The sequence below is a fragment of the Arvicanthis niloticus genome, chromosome 2, assembly GCF_011762505.2.
Source record: "Arvicanthis niloticus isolate mArvNil1 chromosome 2, mArvNil1.pat.X, whole genome shotgun sequence".
NCBI lineage: Eukaryota > Metazoa > Chordata > Mammalia > Rodentia > Muridae > Arvicanthis > Arvicanthis niloticus.
The window spans coordinates 35,881,925-35,897,474 of NC_047659.1; the positions used below are offsets into that span (position 1 = coordinate 35,881,925).

A 15,550-nucleotide genomic window follows, 5' to 3' on the forward strand; every position below is an offset into this window, starting at 1 on the left:
CTGTTGGGAATAACAAAAAAACATTTTGGGAACTAGGGAGTTTAATTTACTGCCACCAGCCTACTTAATAATAGCATCTTTGTCCGTTCTCCCTCCAGGACTCCTCCTCCTGACAAGGAAGCTAGCCGCTGGCCAGTGTACTTAGCCCAGACAGTACCGCCAGCCACAAGAGTTCGAGGAGGCAGCGGATCCCCGACCCTGAGCAGTCACTGATCCCGGAGCACCCCCAACTTAACTTTCCCGAAAGAAAAAGGTGCAGTGGGCGAGATGCACTTTCCATCTTTCTCAGCTCATTTTGGAACAAGAAAGTGTATTTGTTTGTGTTTAGTTAAGCGAGGGGAAGAAAAGCCAACAAAGCCACCCTAAGGCATCCGCGGAAACTTCAGCTTGGCTAATTGCTCCCATATGTCCTCCTCGGATGCTTTCAGAGAGCCGCGTAGACCGAAGGCCGGGCCACTTTACTGATTTTAAAATGGCTAAAAAAAGGAGAGGGAGCGAATCACACTTCTGATCCTGTCCCGCAGGGGTCCAGGCGAGGCCCCGGGGGAGCAGCCTTCATTGGGGAAGCTTGGCTTCCCGCAGAGGACATGCTGGGTGAGGAGGGGCGAAGGCGCCGGGCGGAAAGTTGGCGTGCCGCACCCCAGCGGGTCCCAAAGCCGGGGCAGCTCCGGTCGGGAGGGGCGCGGGAGGCGCAGCCCCGGCGGGCGCGCACAGGGAAGGTGCCTTCCGGAACACGCGCAAGGGCGGGGACTCGCGCTGCCAATGAGGTCCCGGTGTGGGCCGAGCGAGGCGCGGGGACGGGCCGGAGCGCTGCCTCCGCGGTGGCAGCTGCGGGAGCCCGGCTCGGGAGCCGCAGGAGCCGCAGCCGCCAAGCTCCTAGCCCGCCGCGCCCTGAGGCCCGGCCCCCGGGGTGGGAACCACGCCGAAAGCTGGAAACTTTCCTAGCAGGTAACTCTCGCTGCCCGGGCGCCGCTGCCGGCCCCCCGGGAGTCCGCAGCCGGCTCAGTTGCCGGAGCCGGCGGGGAAGGAAGGGTCCCGGAGAGCAGCCCGGGAAACGAGAGCGAGGCTGGTGGGAAAGTTTCAGGACGCTTCCTCCTCCTCCTCCGCCGGGCCCAGCGGGAGCTTTCCGGGAATAGGCGCGGGCACGCCGGATCTCCCGGCCTGGGGCTAGGCGATGCCGGGGAGTCGGTGCAGGCCGTTTCCTGCGCTCCGGGAGGAGCGGGTTGCAGCAGAGCCGGGCTAGGGGGGACATTGGGATCACGCGGCGCGCAGGACTTTCCCAGCCGGCCCTTGCCTGCCTCCTCGGTCGCTTGGCTAGACAGGGCCTGGGCTGCGCCGGGCACCTGGGTGTCCGGGGGAGACGCGCGGGCGGGGCGCCTGGCACCGCGGGGTCTCGAGTGTCGCCGTGCGCGGGTCGCTAAGTTCCCGAGCGAACTTCAGCGGGGAAAATCGTATCGCCCACTGTAAGCTGAAAGTGTGTGCTTCGCTCCCGCAGGCTGCGGCTCGCAGATGCAAGCCAGTTTCTTTCCCTGGTGGTGTTGGTGTTGGGGTGATGATTTAGGATTAGATCTTGAGAATTTTTTTTTTCTTTTAGTGGTGCCAGCTAAATGAAGGGTCGTGTCAAGTTTGCGAGTCCCCTTGCCCTTGGGACGACGAGTAGTTACTTTGGAGGCATTATGAGGATTCAGGTTCTTCCTGGAGGACTTTTGGGTGTGTGTGTGGGGGCCCTCCGGGCTCGGCGCGGCCGCTTTCCGGAACGGCTGGCGGGGAAGGAAGCCCTGGGCATTGTGTAGCGTGTTTTCAGACTGCAAGATCTCTGGACTGGCGTTCCCAAAACTTACTTGACTTATTGTGTAAAGGCTCCGGGAGGAAATGCGGCCGTGGCCAGGTAGAAGAAATGCGGCGCCGCGGCCGAGGGCGGAGGACGCCGAGCTGTGACAATCTTCTTCAGGCTGCCTGGGCTCCGGCTTGGCAGCCCCAGATCCTTGTGCCTGGAGTAGTGGGACTGGTCTGAGTAATACAGTTTCCTGTAGAGTGAACTCAGGGAGGTGAGGAGGGCACCTTCATCTTGAACTTGACCCCAGGAGTAGCGTCCTGGCGGGTTAAAAGGTAAAGGCAGGCTGAGTCTTAACCTGTAAAGGAGCTCAGACGCCGCTAGCTTCTGGTTCAAAATCTTTTAGGAACGGGCTCAGGGTGGCTGAGGTCGCGAACTCTGGAAATGCCAGACTCATCAGACTACCAAAGTTAGTGTGCTGGGGGAGGGAAGGAGAAACCTGGTTGGCTGGCACAGAGGGTTGGTTTTTCTTTGTGGTGAAAAAGAAGGGAGTCTTGCGTCTCTGTTTACACCAGACCCGCTACTCCCCTCCACCCCACACCCCCTTCCTGGGTCATCCTTATCCTGCCAGGCTGGCACTCCTGGGTTGGGGGAGGGAGGAAGAGAAGAAAGCCGTTGTAAAGCTTTTCTGGGCAGCCCGGAGGTATTTCAGATCTGCTACTGGGAAGAGTCTTGGATTTTAACAGCTGCTTTTTGATTGCTGGGAATGAAAGAATTTATGAGCGCCTGAGAGGTGCTCATTATGGTACTGTTCTGAGTGCTTTGCTCATCTGAGCTACTTAAAGAGCTCATAGGGACTTCCCTACAATCTGCAAAGTCCGTGTCAGCCGGAATGCTTGTGGGTGTCAATCAAAAAGCATCATAAATAGATCTTGGTGCTTTTACAATGAAAAGTATGCCTAGCAAAGGAAGTTTGGTGTCTGTCTGCCTGTGTTCGAGACTCCTTCGTAGACCTTTTTTCTTACCAGCCAAGTTGTTGCTTCCAGGCTCCCCCAGCGACTGTGATTGAACAGTGAGGGATGGGAAATAGTGTCATTGATTTTGGTGGAGGTGGGAAAGTCCAGAAATGAATTTAAGGTCACTTCCATGTTTCCATCTTGCAATTCTGGTGCCACAAACTTCACTTTTGCTGGAACACAAAAGTATTGATTTTCTTGCTTTTTTGGTTTAACCACCAGAATGTCTAAATCATCATAATTCATGTTCATCGTGGAGCTAAAACATAACTGATTCATAGTCAGCCCTTTTCTGCTTCCCATGACAGCCAGAAGAACATTTTGTCTCTTTAACCACATGCAATTTATTTGATGCCATTGTGGGGTTTTGATGCCTGGCGATCGAGGGCACAGTTTTAGAGAGAATGGAATTACTTTGACTAAATCATCCATTTTTAGACAACTTCTTTTCTGGGTTGCTGATTAATTCTTTATCTTCCAGAGAACATTAAAAGCCCTGTCCCTGGGCTAGTAGAGCTCTAATCCATATTATAACGAGGCTTTCCAGAGTAGCTGGGAGGTGGTTAGGTCTGTTTCTACCAGGCACTTCAAACTCAGCGGTAAAGATTTTATTTCTGTTAGGTCAAGAATGTCCTAGTTAGAAAAATTAGGTTTATGCTCTTGTCCTACGTATATGAGGCCTTGTTGAGGGAAGAACAAACTTTTTAAAATTTTTATCATGGAACCTTCAGTTTTAACTTTTAACCTATTGGGATAAATGTGTAGAAGAGACAAGCACGAGTGTTCGTAAATAAGTTTACAGCTACACACACACACACACACACACACACACACACACACGGGGGAATTGTGTTAGTCTCTAGAATGAGTTCGTTCAGAACTGGGGTTTTTGTTTGTTTGTTTGTTTGTATGTGAGTTTGGTTGAGACAGGGGCTCACTATTTAGGCTACGCTGTGGTGAAGCTCACATATGTAGACCACGATGCCCTTGAACTCACAGAGATCAGCTTGCCTCTGCTTCCCAGGTGCTGCGATTAAAGGTCTACACCACCAAACCTGGCTCTGAACTGTCTTTTAAATGCTTGTTTTAGGTGTAAAACCACCTCGCTCCCAGTTTACAGAAGCGTTTGGTCTATAGGGCTGTGAAGTCTTTCTGGGATTTAGTTTTCTCATGGTCATCTCTGAGATGGAATCACATTGCTCCCTCGTGACTTCAGGAGTTGAGGAAGTCTAGGAATTTTGGAGCCCATGCTGTAGTATTTGAACACTGTAGCAGCAATCATAAAGGGCTTCACTGCATATTTTATCCCTCAACCTCTCATTTGAGTAAGCCAGGGCCCAGGAAGTTAGATCAGTTTGCCTGATGTCACCTGTGACAGAGTTGAACTTGAGCCTGGCAGGTTCCTGACTCCCCATTCCTTGCCCTCTGTCTCTTTTGATTCATGCAAGTCACCTGTGAACTTGCTGAAGCCTGACAAACAGAACGTGTGGCTGTTTCTCACAGTGTTTCATTCATGGTTATTTTAGTTCCAGAACCTTGGGGCTTATATCTCTGCTTTGATAGGAAGGATTAAAGACAGCTCTCTAACAATAACTAAACGTTCTCCATAGAAGAGTTTCAGAAAGTCATATACCTCCAACTAATCATTTGTTTACTTTCAATTTCTTTCTTTCTTTCTTTCTTTCTTTCTTTTTTTTTTTTTTTTTATCAAGTAGGCTTTAGGGTCTAACATGATTTATAGTTCAGATGTGTATCAGTGTTGACATTCTTGAGGAGATCTGCTTCAAATCAACTTAAACATAAGGATGAAAACACCATTTACCTCTCATCCTGGCTTCTGTCAGGCTAAGCACGAAGCCTGTCTGAATATCCCTTTCATGGAGTCCTGAGCCCTTCCCACTGCTGAGTGTGTAGATTGATTGTGAGCCACTTCCCATGCTACATAGGTCTCCTCTTATGCTCCTGGTGAAGGGGTAGTAGGTTGCAGTGATCCATTCTCACTGTTTGCTGTGTTCCTGCCTGCGGTTTTAGTAGTGCTAAGTGTGGCTGTGCCCTCAGTCTGGAAGCGGGGCAGGATTTTCTTTGTATTTTTGGTAGTGGTGATGATCAAATCCAAGTTTTCCGACATGCTAAACACATGTGGTACCACTGAGCTATACCCCTTGTCTATGAACTTTTAACGGGCTCAAAAAATAAAATCATATTCTAGGATACCAGTTTTTCCTTTACAGCTTTTATTTCACTTATCATTTGATCTGCTTGCATTTGTGAACATGGACGCACATGCCATTGTGTGTAGAGGTCAGAGGACAACTTCTGGATTCTCTCCTTCTACTGTGGCATCTGGGAATGGAACTCAGGTTGTCAGTATTGCACAGGAAGCCCTTTTTGAACCATTGAGACAGCTCTTTTACGATGAGGAACTTGTCCATGTATATAAAGAGTATGGTTTTGCCATACCCTTTGGTTTTGGTTTTGCCAGAAGGTCTTACTGTGTAGCCTCATCTGGCTTCAAGTTTGGGGTCTCCCTCCCCAGCTGTGTGCTGAGATTACAAGTATGTGGCACACACAATTCAAGGCTTCAGATGCAGCTCTTAAAACTTACTCTTGGAGAGGAATAGCTTTACAAAGTATTAATTGAAATGGTGTTTAAACTCAGAAGAAGATACCTTAGTTAGTGTCTGTTCACTGACTGGCCAGTCTGACATTGTTGCCCTTTCCTTGAGAAGTGAAAGCAGAAGAGGACCCTGTGAAACATCATTTCCTAGTAGAGCTGGAAGGCTGTCACAGAAAACAGAAATCGGGGTGGCAGATTTCCATGAAGAAGGCTCTTAGCGGCCTGATCCTGCTGTTAGTGAAAGGGGTTCTGGGTTTGTTTGCCTCTGTTGCTGGTTAGCTGTCTTTGTAGAGTGAGTGCTGTCTTTAAGGGTTTCCGTGAGTGTGGGTGATGGAGGAGAATGTTCTAGAGAGAAGCATCCCATGACAGAAATGTCAAGGGCAAGACAAATGTTGCAGAGACAGGACACAGACCATGGATTTCAGCATGGATTTTGCCATTAGCATGAGAGAATTTATTAATTCCAAAGCCTCCCGGCTAATACTCATTGTAGACAGATGTGAACCCAGAATGTTCACAGAACCATGGTGACTCAGCACTTTCCTGCCTTACCCAGCGTACCTAGGGTCACACACCTGTGGCGGATTGGCTTATTGCCCCTGAGGGGTGGAGAAGAGTGGAAGAAAGAAACTGTCAACTGTGGGTGGCCTTCTTGCACAAAGACTGTACTGGAGCAAAGTGGCACATTATGTGACGTATAGTTTTAACACATGAAAGACATCATACAAATCAAAGATGCGTATGTTGCATTTGTGTGTGGTTTAGAGTCGGTATATGCTCATGGGACACACTCTTTCTTGTGTCCCATGTCAGACGTGCATTCTCTGTGTTCATTCTCTGGCTCTGTTTTAATGGCTGGTTACTAAATCCATGGCATATGTTACCGTTACCAAAGGATTGACTTTTGACCTTTGATATCTTTGGACAGAAATCTCCTTTAGACTATCAGAGTCCTTTGACTCAGGTGTGGCCTTGCACAGACTCTGGTGTCTCCTTGTAGCTCCAAAACCTTTGCCACCAGGAAGCTGCGTCTTTGCTGTTGGCGCCAACCTGAGAGAAATGTGGAAAGAACCCAGGTTGGCCAAAGAAGAGTTCCAGGTGGCAGACCCCATTAAACCCACAAGATGGATCTGTGGACCACAGTGTCCCACAGCGGAGGTTATTGTGGCTGGAAGACACAGGGAGTAAGAAAACAAAAAGCTGGCCAGCATAGCATAGATCTGTAGAAGTGGTATTGGCTGGCCTTAAAAGCATACCCAATGGCATAGGGTGTGGACATTCCTAATGTCCTGACATACGCTCCTGTAGTCTGGAAAGCATAGACTTGGCCACATTCTACAGGGATTTCGTCACTTCGTGTATAGCCATTCGTCTAAGGAGGATATTGAATTACTTCTAGAATTTGGAGCTGGCCGTGATTCCCGAATAGTCTGTTATGATCCTCTCTTATTGTCAGGCTTTGCTCTAAATTACTTGAGATTCATAACATCAATTATTAATGTTTATTGAGTACTTGCTGATGTGGAACTAAATGTGTGAATTTAAAAAAAAAAAAATCCGTGGAAATAAAAGAAGAGTAGCTCTTCTCTCATTGTCCTAAGCACACAGCGACAGTTTTATGCACAGAGCCACCTCCTGTGTCTTGGCCTCCCTTGCTTTTTGTGACATAGACCAACCACAGTTTATTTCTTTGGAATGAGAACTGGCCTCAGTTGGATGGTGGTTCTGCCCAGGCTTAAGTTCATCCATGATCCACTGTAAAGGCTATAAAAAGCTCACAATATTCCTTCCTACCATGATGCTGGTATTGATTGATTGATTGATTGATTGATTGATTGATTGAGTCCGGCGGGGGGCAGGGTGGGTGGAGGACATAGGAAAGGAGAGGTTTTCTCTGTGTAGCCCTGGTTATCCTGGAACTCGCTTTGTAGACCGGGCTGGCCTGGAACTTACAGAGATCTGCCTGCATCTGTCTCCCAAGTACTGGGTTAAGGCCTGTGCCATCACCATGTAGCCACAAATCTGCTTTCGATTACTTTTCAGTTGACCACATATTCATGGTTTAGCTGGGTGTCTCCTGCCCCAGGGATCTTGAGTGAAGATAATTTCAGTATAACCGCACCTGCTGTCAGTGACTAATCAATGAGCAGATTTGTGATAGTGATTATGGCTTGCATATCTGTAGCATTCCATGAGGTTTGGAGGGCTCTAACACACTACAGAGGTTAAAGGTACCCCAAACCACAGTGACTTCTTCTCAGCTGCTGAATTAGCCAGCCCTACAGCTACCGTGACTTATAACGTCTCTGAGGAAAATAATATTTATGAGAACGTGTAAGACAGTGATCACCAAAGCAGAATGTGCCAGATTATTCAGAATGGGAGAGAAGGAAAAGCAGAGCTTTCTCAAGGGAGGAACAAAACCGTTTTTTTTACTAACATTTGCATATGGGTAAATATGTAACATTTGCATTTGGGTGTGTATCGGCTTAGCACCTGTTACTCAGGTTGTGTGAGAAGCATTTTATAATATAGTGGGGTTGTCGCTGGTACTCTAATTACTCTTCTTGCTTTAGATCAGTCGTTCTCAACCTTCTTCCTAAATGCGACCCTTTAATGCAGTTCCTCATGCTGTGGTGATTCCAGCCATAACATGATTTCATTGCTACTTCCTAACTGTAATTTTGCTACTGTTATGAATTGTATGCAAATACTAATATGCAGGATATCTGATAGGCAACCCCTGTGTAAGGGCGGTTTGACACCTTAGGGGCTCAGGACCCACAGATTGAGAACCACTGCCTTAGATGAACTCTGTCCATTTACATGGATTTATGGCTTACCTCATCGATTTTTAATTAAACTGGCTACTTCAGAATGGAAGCTACTTTAACGGCTCTTGGAAAGGAAGTGTGGAAAGACCCTAATGGCACGAATTCGGAGTAGAGTTAATGAGCCGTAGGAAGGAGAAGAGTTTATTATGGAGTGGTTAGGAAACTGGCTTGGATTGGTTGGCACAAGATTTGCATATCAATTTATATTATTAATTAAAAAGGAACTAACTGATTGAATCTAAGTCTCCTTAGATTCTTAGGAAAAGCCATATGTTTGTGGAATCTAGTAAGTACTATGTGCATACATGTAGACAAATGCCCACGTGGGTACAGCGTAACGTAGAAAAGAACAAGACAGGCTAAGTGCTAGGAAGTGAGGGCCTACTGGATGCAGATCACAGCCTGCGTTAGGAAAGGAAACTTGTATTTTTCTACTTTCAACTCTGTCGTAGATTGTTTTTCAGAGTATAAGTGCATAAAAATACATTCAATAAGTGAAAGATAAAATCCAGTGTGCACTCCAACCCTTCCATCCCAGATGGCCACTCTAAGCCGTGTGTGTGGTGGGCCATACTTTTAACCCTAGCATTTGGGAAGCAGAGACAGGCAGATCAACGAGAGGCCAACCTGGTCTACGTAGTGAATTCCAGGGCAGCCAGGGCTATGTAGAGAGACCCGATCTCTAAAAAAAGTTCATTGAAATGTACTTTGAGTCTGATTGGTTAATTCTGGTGTATGATGAATTTTTTCTTTATTTGCACCACCACCACCACCACCACTACTACTACACAGGGTTTTTCTGTGTGGCCCTGGCTGTCCTGGAACTCCCATCTATAGAACAAGATGGTTTTGGACTCAGAGATACACCTGCCTTTACGTCCTGGGTGCTGGGATTAAAGGTTTGCACACCACACCCAGCACACTAGTCTTTTCATTCTACATACATTATATACAGTTTATACGATGTTTGGGTTATATGTTTAATCTTTTTTACTGAGAGGTCTGTGTCATCACAGAAGATTTGGGAATACCCTTTAAGTCATTTCAATGAAGCTTTTTTTTTTAAGATTTATTTTTTTAATGTATATGTGTGAGCCTTTGGGCATATATATGCACCATGTGTGTGCAAGAGCCCACAGAGGCCAGAAGAGGATGTCAGATCCTTTGGAACTGGAGTTACAGGTGGTTGTCAGTGGCCATGTGGGTGCTGGGAACCATGCCCTGGTCCTCTGGAAGAGCAGCGTGTACTCTTAGCCACTGAACCTCCCTCTGGTCCCTCTGCTTACCCCTTTCCCCCTCATTACTTGCAATTGGAAGCACTGCTTGATCTGAGGACAGTTGAGGGTGGCGGCCTTCCTCATTTTACTTGAAGCTGATAAGACTCTTTACTGTCTAGTCCCTTATGTTTAATTTTGCCTTTAACAAGGTTCTTCCTCTCTTCTTTCCCCCAATCTGAAATTTCATCCATCCTTACCACACAGCTCAAAGAAACAAGGATTCCTCATGAAGTTTGCCTCTCTCTGTTCTCCACATGACAGTGACTCTTCCCTTAATCGTCCTGACACATTGCCTATGCATTTATTAAAATGTTTTTCTCCTTTTGCTTTTTATAATTAAGTTGTTCACCTGGTTGCCCTGCTGATGGCTTTTAAGCTTTCTGATGGAAGGGGTCTTGCCTTGCCTCACTTAAAAGAAATAAAAAAGGTAATTATTTATCAGCTTTGGAATAAAGATATGGGCAGAAAATAAGTTCTTCAATTTTAAAAGGATTTATTTGTTTTTATGTGTCTGGGTATTTCACCTTCATGCATGTATGTATATGCACCACTTTCATGTCTGGAGCCTGTGGAGGTCAGAAGAGGGTGTTGGATCCCTGGAACTGGAGTTATAGATGGTTGTGAGCTGCCATGTGGGTGCCAGGAATTGAACTCAGATCCTCTGCAAGAACATGAGCTCCTAATGGCTAGGCCATCTCTTTCCAGCTCCAGAACCTACAGTTTTTAATTGTCACTGTGCACCAAGTATTCTGGGTGACTCTACCACTTCCAGAGATTAGCGACCTTGAGAGAACAGAGAGCTGTGTATGTATCACATCAGGGTTAAGAAGGATCCAAGACACAAACCCAAGTCACTTATACAAGTCACTTATACGCCACAGCTCTGTGCATTCCTGTGCCTGTGTGTGTGTGTGTGTGTGTGTGTGTGTGTGTGTGTGTGTGTGTGTTGGAAATAAAGATTGAGTGTCTTGTTTAGTTGTCCTAAAATGAACACACACAATACCTACACCACCTCGCCTCTGAATCTGACATTCTTTTTGTTTGGTGTGGTTTTTGTTCTTGTTGTTGCTGTTGTTTGTTTGTTTTTTGAGACATGGTTTCTCTGTGTAGCCCTGTCCTGGAATTCACCCTGTAGATCCGGCTAGCCTTGAACTCAGAGATCCCCCCCTGCCTTTGACTCCCGAGTCCTGTGATTAAAGGCATGTGCCACCACTGCCTGACTTTGTGTGTGTGTGAGACAGTATCTTACTATATACCTCTGGCTCCTGAAACTCAAGCTGGCCTTGAACTCATAGAGGTCCACTTATCTCTGCCACCCACATGCCCAGCCTGAACCTCATTCCACATACAATGATTGAGGTTGCAGTAGTATTTGTCTGTGCCTGGCTTACTTTTAACTTCTTTAATATATTTATCACAGTGGCCACATGCATATTGTAAAAAATGATAAGATACTTTCCTTTTTATGGCTATCTAATACCCCACTATATATTATATATGTGCATATATACATATATATACATATATATACATATATATATACATATATATACATATATATACATATATATACATATATACATATATATATATATGCATACACACACACACACAAAATTTCTTTTTTATATATGTATTTCTTTACCCACTCATGGACATGTAGGTTGAGTCCACATATTGGCTATTGGGAATAGTACTGGAATGGACATGAAGGTACAGATGTCTGTTCAAGACTCTGGTTTTATTTTCTTGATTGTAAGCATAAAGGGGGATTGCTGGATCACAGTAGTTCTATTTTGATTTTTTTTTTTTTTTTTGAGGAATTTACAGGCTGTTTTCTGTAATGGGTGTAATAATTGTGCCACTAATAGCATGCAAAGGGTCCCCCTGTCTCCATAGCCTTGTATGCAACACTAGTGATCACTATTTTTTGAACAGCTGTTATAGCGTGTATGAGATGTTGTCCCATTGTGGTTTGATTGCTCTGGGGTCTTTAGTGTGCTCTTAAAAGTACTTAGTTGCACAGTGTGCTGCGTTCCTGTGGGAATATGGACATGGGCAACAATGGGAAGCTCTGTGGATGACGCTCCAAAAAACAATTGGACAATCCTAGGCAGGGACCTAGCGGGTTAGGTATATGAAGATCTTTTGGGCTCTGTGTGTGTGTGTGTGTGTGTGTGTGTGTGTGTGAGATACACATGCCACTGTGTATGTATGGAGATCAGAGGACAACCTATGGGACTTAGTCTCTCCTTCTTACGGCGGTGGGGGACCAAGAATCAAACTCAGGTTGTTAGACTTATGGCAAGCCCCCTTTCGCCTTTATCTGCTGAGCTATCTCATTAATCTTATTTAAAACAAACAAACAAAAACAAAGTCTCATGCAGCCCAGACTGACCTCAAACTCAATAAATAGCTGCAGCCAGTCTTGAACTCCTGATCCTGTTGTCTCCAACTTTAAGTGATGGGATTGCAGGCATGTGCCACCATACATAGCGGATATGTAGGAAGACCCTAAATGCCTGTGGGATGGTTGGCCATCTGTAATTACCAGCGACAGTCCTGGGAGACTGTCCTGTATACTTCTGTGATACTGGCCAGAGCATTCCTGTTGGGACTGGTGGCCTCTGCACTGCTCAGCTCACATTCCTTACATGGACAGGCTAATTGAGGGTTGACAAGCTGTCTGCTTTCAAGTTGAGCTATGCTAGATACTTGGTGCTGCAATGATGAAAAACAGATTCCTCCAGAGTTTTGAGGGTCAGATGACAGAGTGTATACGGAAGTGTCTGGAACATTGTAAATGGCCTCCTAGGCAGGGGAAGTGTCAACTCTGATCATTTCCTTGTGGAGTTGGCTTCTATCTCATCTGTCTTTGTTAGCCATTTCTGTTTCCTTTGGAGTATATTTCCATACATTTCAGAGGGCACCCGTAGGGGAATGAGATGCAGTTTCTGAGAAAAAGTACAGGTAGAAGTTGGAAGTGACTATAAAACATTTAACTGGGGAAGTGGGCATGATGTGTGATCTGGTGATATTCTGGCAGTTTAGTTGGCCAGGTATTATTTGCTTATTATGTGGGACACTGCTGGATAAAGATGAGAATCAGGGCCTCTGTTGTAAGTGGTGGCAGACTTTAAATGGTACCCAGGAGATTGATTTCTATGGGTATTTCACTCAGTTCCTTGGAGAGGTGTTGATATTCTTTGGAAATACCTCAACATAGAAGGAAACTGAAAAGTTAAATGTAGTTAGGCAGTCTGGATGAGTTTGAAATGGTTTGTCTGTGGATTAAAAAAAAATGAATAGAAGTAAGACTGAACACCGTGGAGGCCAAGTTTGCCGTGGAATTTAGTATTGTAGAGATTTACAAACTTAAACGTGTCAGAGGCAACATAACTAGAGATACAAGAGACACAGAAGTGGTAAGTAGCTCTTAGATTGCCAACATGCAATTTTGATTTTTGTTTATTTTTGTTACAGGGACCAACATTGCAGCTCAGGCTAGTCTGGAACTCAAGGTTCACTTGCCTCAGTTTTTTCAAGGTTGGGATTGCAGGTGGGTACCGGTATATTCTACCTGCCTTGTCTGAGGTTTTTGACTTGCATGTGACTTAAGATAACCTTCCTACAGGATGATTTGTCTAAGTAAACAGCAATTTCCCAAGTGGGTTCCATGAGAAACTAATTTTCAGAAAATTTAGGTACCACAGGGAGAAAGGGTTCTAGAGTTAAATAAATGCAAAAATCTGGGTCAAGCAAAGTATAACAGGTGTGTGTGTGTGTGTGTGTGTGTGTGTGTATGTGTGTGTTTGCGCGTGCACATGTATATGTATAAACAAACGTTTATAGAGGCCTGAAGTTGATGTTAGGTGTGGAATTAGTTGCTTTCGGTTGCTGTGATAAAACACCATGTCCAGGGCAACTTGGAAAAGGAAGGGTTTAGTTAGACTTACAGTTCCAGAGGATTAGAGGCCATGATGGCTGAGCAGAGGCGTGGTAGCCGGAACAGCTGAGAGCTCACATTTAATTGTCAGCAGGAAGCAGAGAGCACAAGATAGCTGAGGTGTTAGAAGCCTTAAAGCCTGCCCCATCACCGCTTTCCTTCACCAAGGCCACACCTGCCAATCCTTCACAGACAGCTTTACAGACTGGCGCCTGAGTATTCAGGCACACAACCTAGGGGCTGTTGGAACTCTAAACACCACAGGTGTCTTCCTCCATCACCCTATTTTATTCATTTAGGATCTCTTGCTAAACCTAGCACTTGCCAGTTCAGAGTAGCCAACTTAGCAAGCTTGCCACCGGGATTCCCTGGTTCTGTGTCCCGGGTGATAGGATCACAGGTGGCCACCATGCCTACCTGCTTTTATGTTCTTTCCGGGCTTCTGAAGACTAATTAATACTCAAACTTATGTGACAAGCACTGAGCAATCTTCTCAGCCCAAACCCAGGTAAGTTATTAAAAATTCTGCAACTTTTGAATACCCAGGTTTTATGCTCAGATCTCTTAGAAGGCAAATGGTAATATTTATGTTTTGCAAATACATGGAACTGTAGGATTTTTTATTTTTTGTTGTTGTTTTATTTTGTGTTTTTGCAAAGCACACAGAACAACAGTGGTTGAGTAGTTTGTCAGGTATTTTAAAGCAAATCCAGTTAATGTAATTTTGCTTTATATAAACTTTAGTAGATATTTCTAAGGACTACAAAAAAACCTCTTCATTATCACATAAACTTAACAATAATCTCTATGTTATCCGACTGTCCCTTAGATGTCATTTGTTAATGATTTTTTTCTTCAACAAAGAACTTGTAGATTATCTCATATCCTGAAATTGTTTCCATGTGCTGGCGTTTATGCTGTTGCTTTGTCCCGATATTTCCTATAAACTGGAAGCCAGTTTTAAAGGTGTAATTAGGGGCAGGTGAGACGGCCAGCAGATAAATGTACCTGCTGTTGAGCCAGTTGACCAGAGTTCGAGTCCTGGAACCTACGTGGTGGAAGGAGAGAACTGACTTCTGCAAATTGTCCTGTGACTTCTCATCAACAAGCCACGGCAGAGGCGTGTATACACACACACACACACACACACACACACACACACACTGAATAAAAATTTAATAAAGGAACAATTAGAGTCAGGATAAAAGTCTTTTGGGGGAAAAAAAAAGGACTTTGTTTAGTTTCCACTCCCCTGATTTGGGAACAGCATTTAAGTTTAGTAACTCATAAGAAGTAGCTTAAAAGAAAGGAAATAATGTCTTAGAATCTCTTTAGAATTGATTCTGTTATTAGCACGTCAAGGAGGTGAAGTTGAATTGGTCCAGGTGTGATGAGTTGTACTGTGTCATTGGCCTGGAGACCTGGGTGATCTAACAGCATACTGTACCTTTATAGCATATGTCTTCTAAGCGTTTTTGGTGTTGAACACGTTTGGTTTTATTCAGAACGACAAGGTAGTTTCAATAAACTATTGTATGGTGTGGCTCATCTCTGTTTGCCCAATAATTTAGAGATACACATCAATTTTATTTCTACTAGATAACAGGTTTTAATAAAGCCTTTGCTGACAAATGCTCAGGCCAATCTAAGAACAAAAATGTGAGGAGGCTTTCACGGTAGCAAATTTATGTGCACATCATCTGGCGAACACAGATGAATAAACCAAAGTTCCCATCCTTGCTGACTTTGCTAATTTAATTTGCCGTCTAAATTTTTCCCCTTCTTTAGCCTTTTGAGTGCTTTTATGTCTGGGAAAACTTAAAGGAATTTTGTGTGTTAATGAAGAATAACAACCACATATAAAGTGGCTTTATATGATGAATGGCAACCTTCATAAGCCTTTGCCAGCACATTCTTACATTTAATCCCTTAGCTGGCAGGGATTTATACACTGTTTTATACATTAAAATTTGCCCTTTGTGAAGTGAAGTGCCTTCATTAGACTAGGTATTTCATAACTATAGCACAACACTGCAAATGAACATATATACTCCGTTTTCTCTCTATTGTTTTTTAGAGATGGAGT

General features: G+C 44.9%; 1 protein-coding gene across 7 annotated transcripts in view; it reads left to right on the forward strand.

Annotated features, from left to right (window-relative positions):
* The first annotated feature begins 802 nt into the window (after positions 1 to 802).
* Tanc1 (tetratricopeptide repeat, ankyrin repeat and coiled-coil containing 1) overlaps positions 803 to 15,550 on the forward strand; it is a 234,757-nt gene continuing 220,009 nt past the window's right edge. For 5 of the 7 annotated variants that reach the window (XM_076928786.1, XM_034494295.2, XM_034494294.2 and 2 more), the window contains exon 1: positions 803 to 948. The gene's annotated coding sequence lies outside the window, so the exon portion shown is untranslated. Of the gene's footprint in view, positions 949 to 9,463; positions 9,946 to 13,001; positions 13,078 to 15,550 lie in introns of those variants that run through there. The other 2 variants (XM_034494291.2, XM_076928787.1) reach the window with 2 other exon arrangements.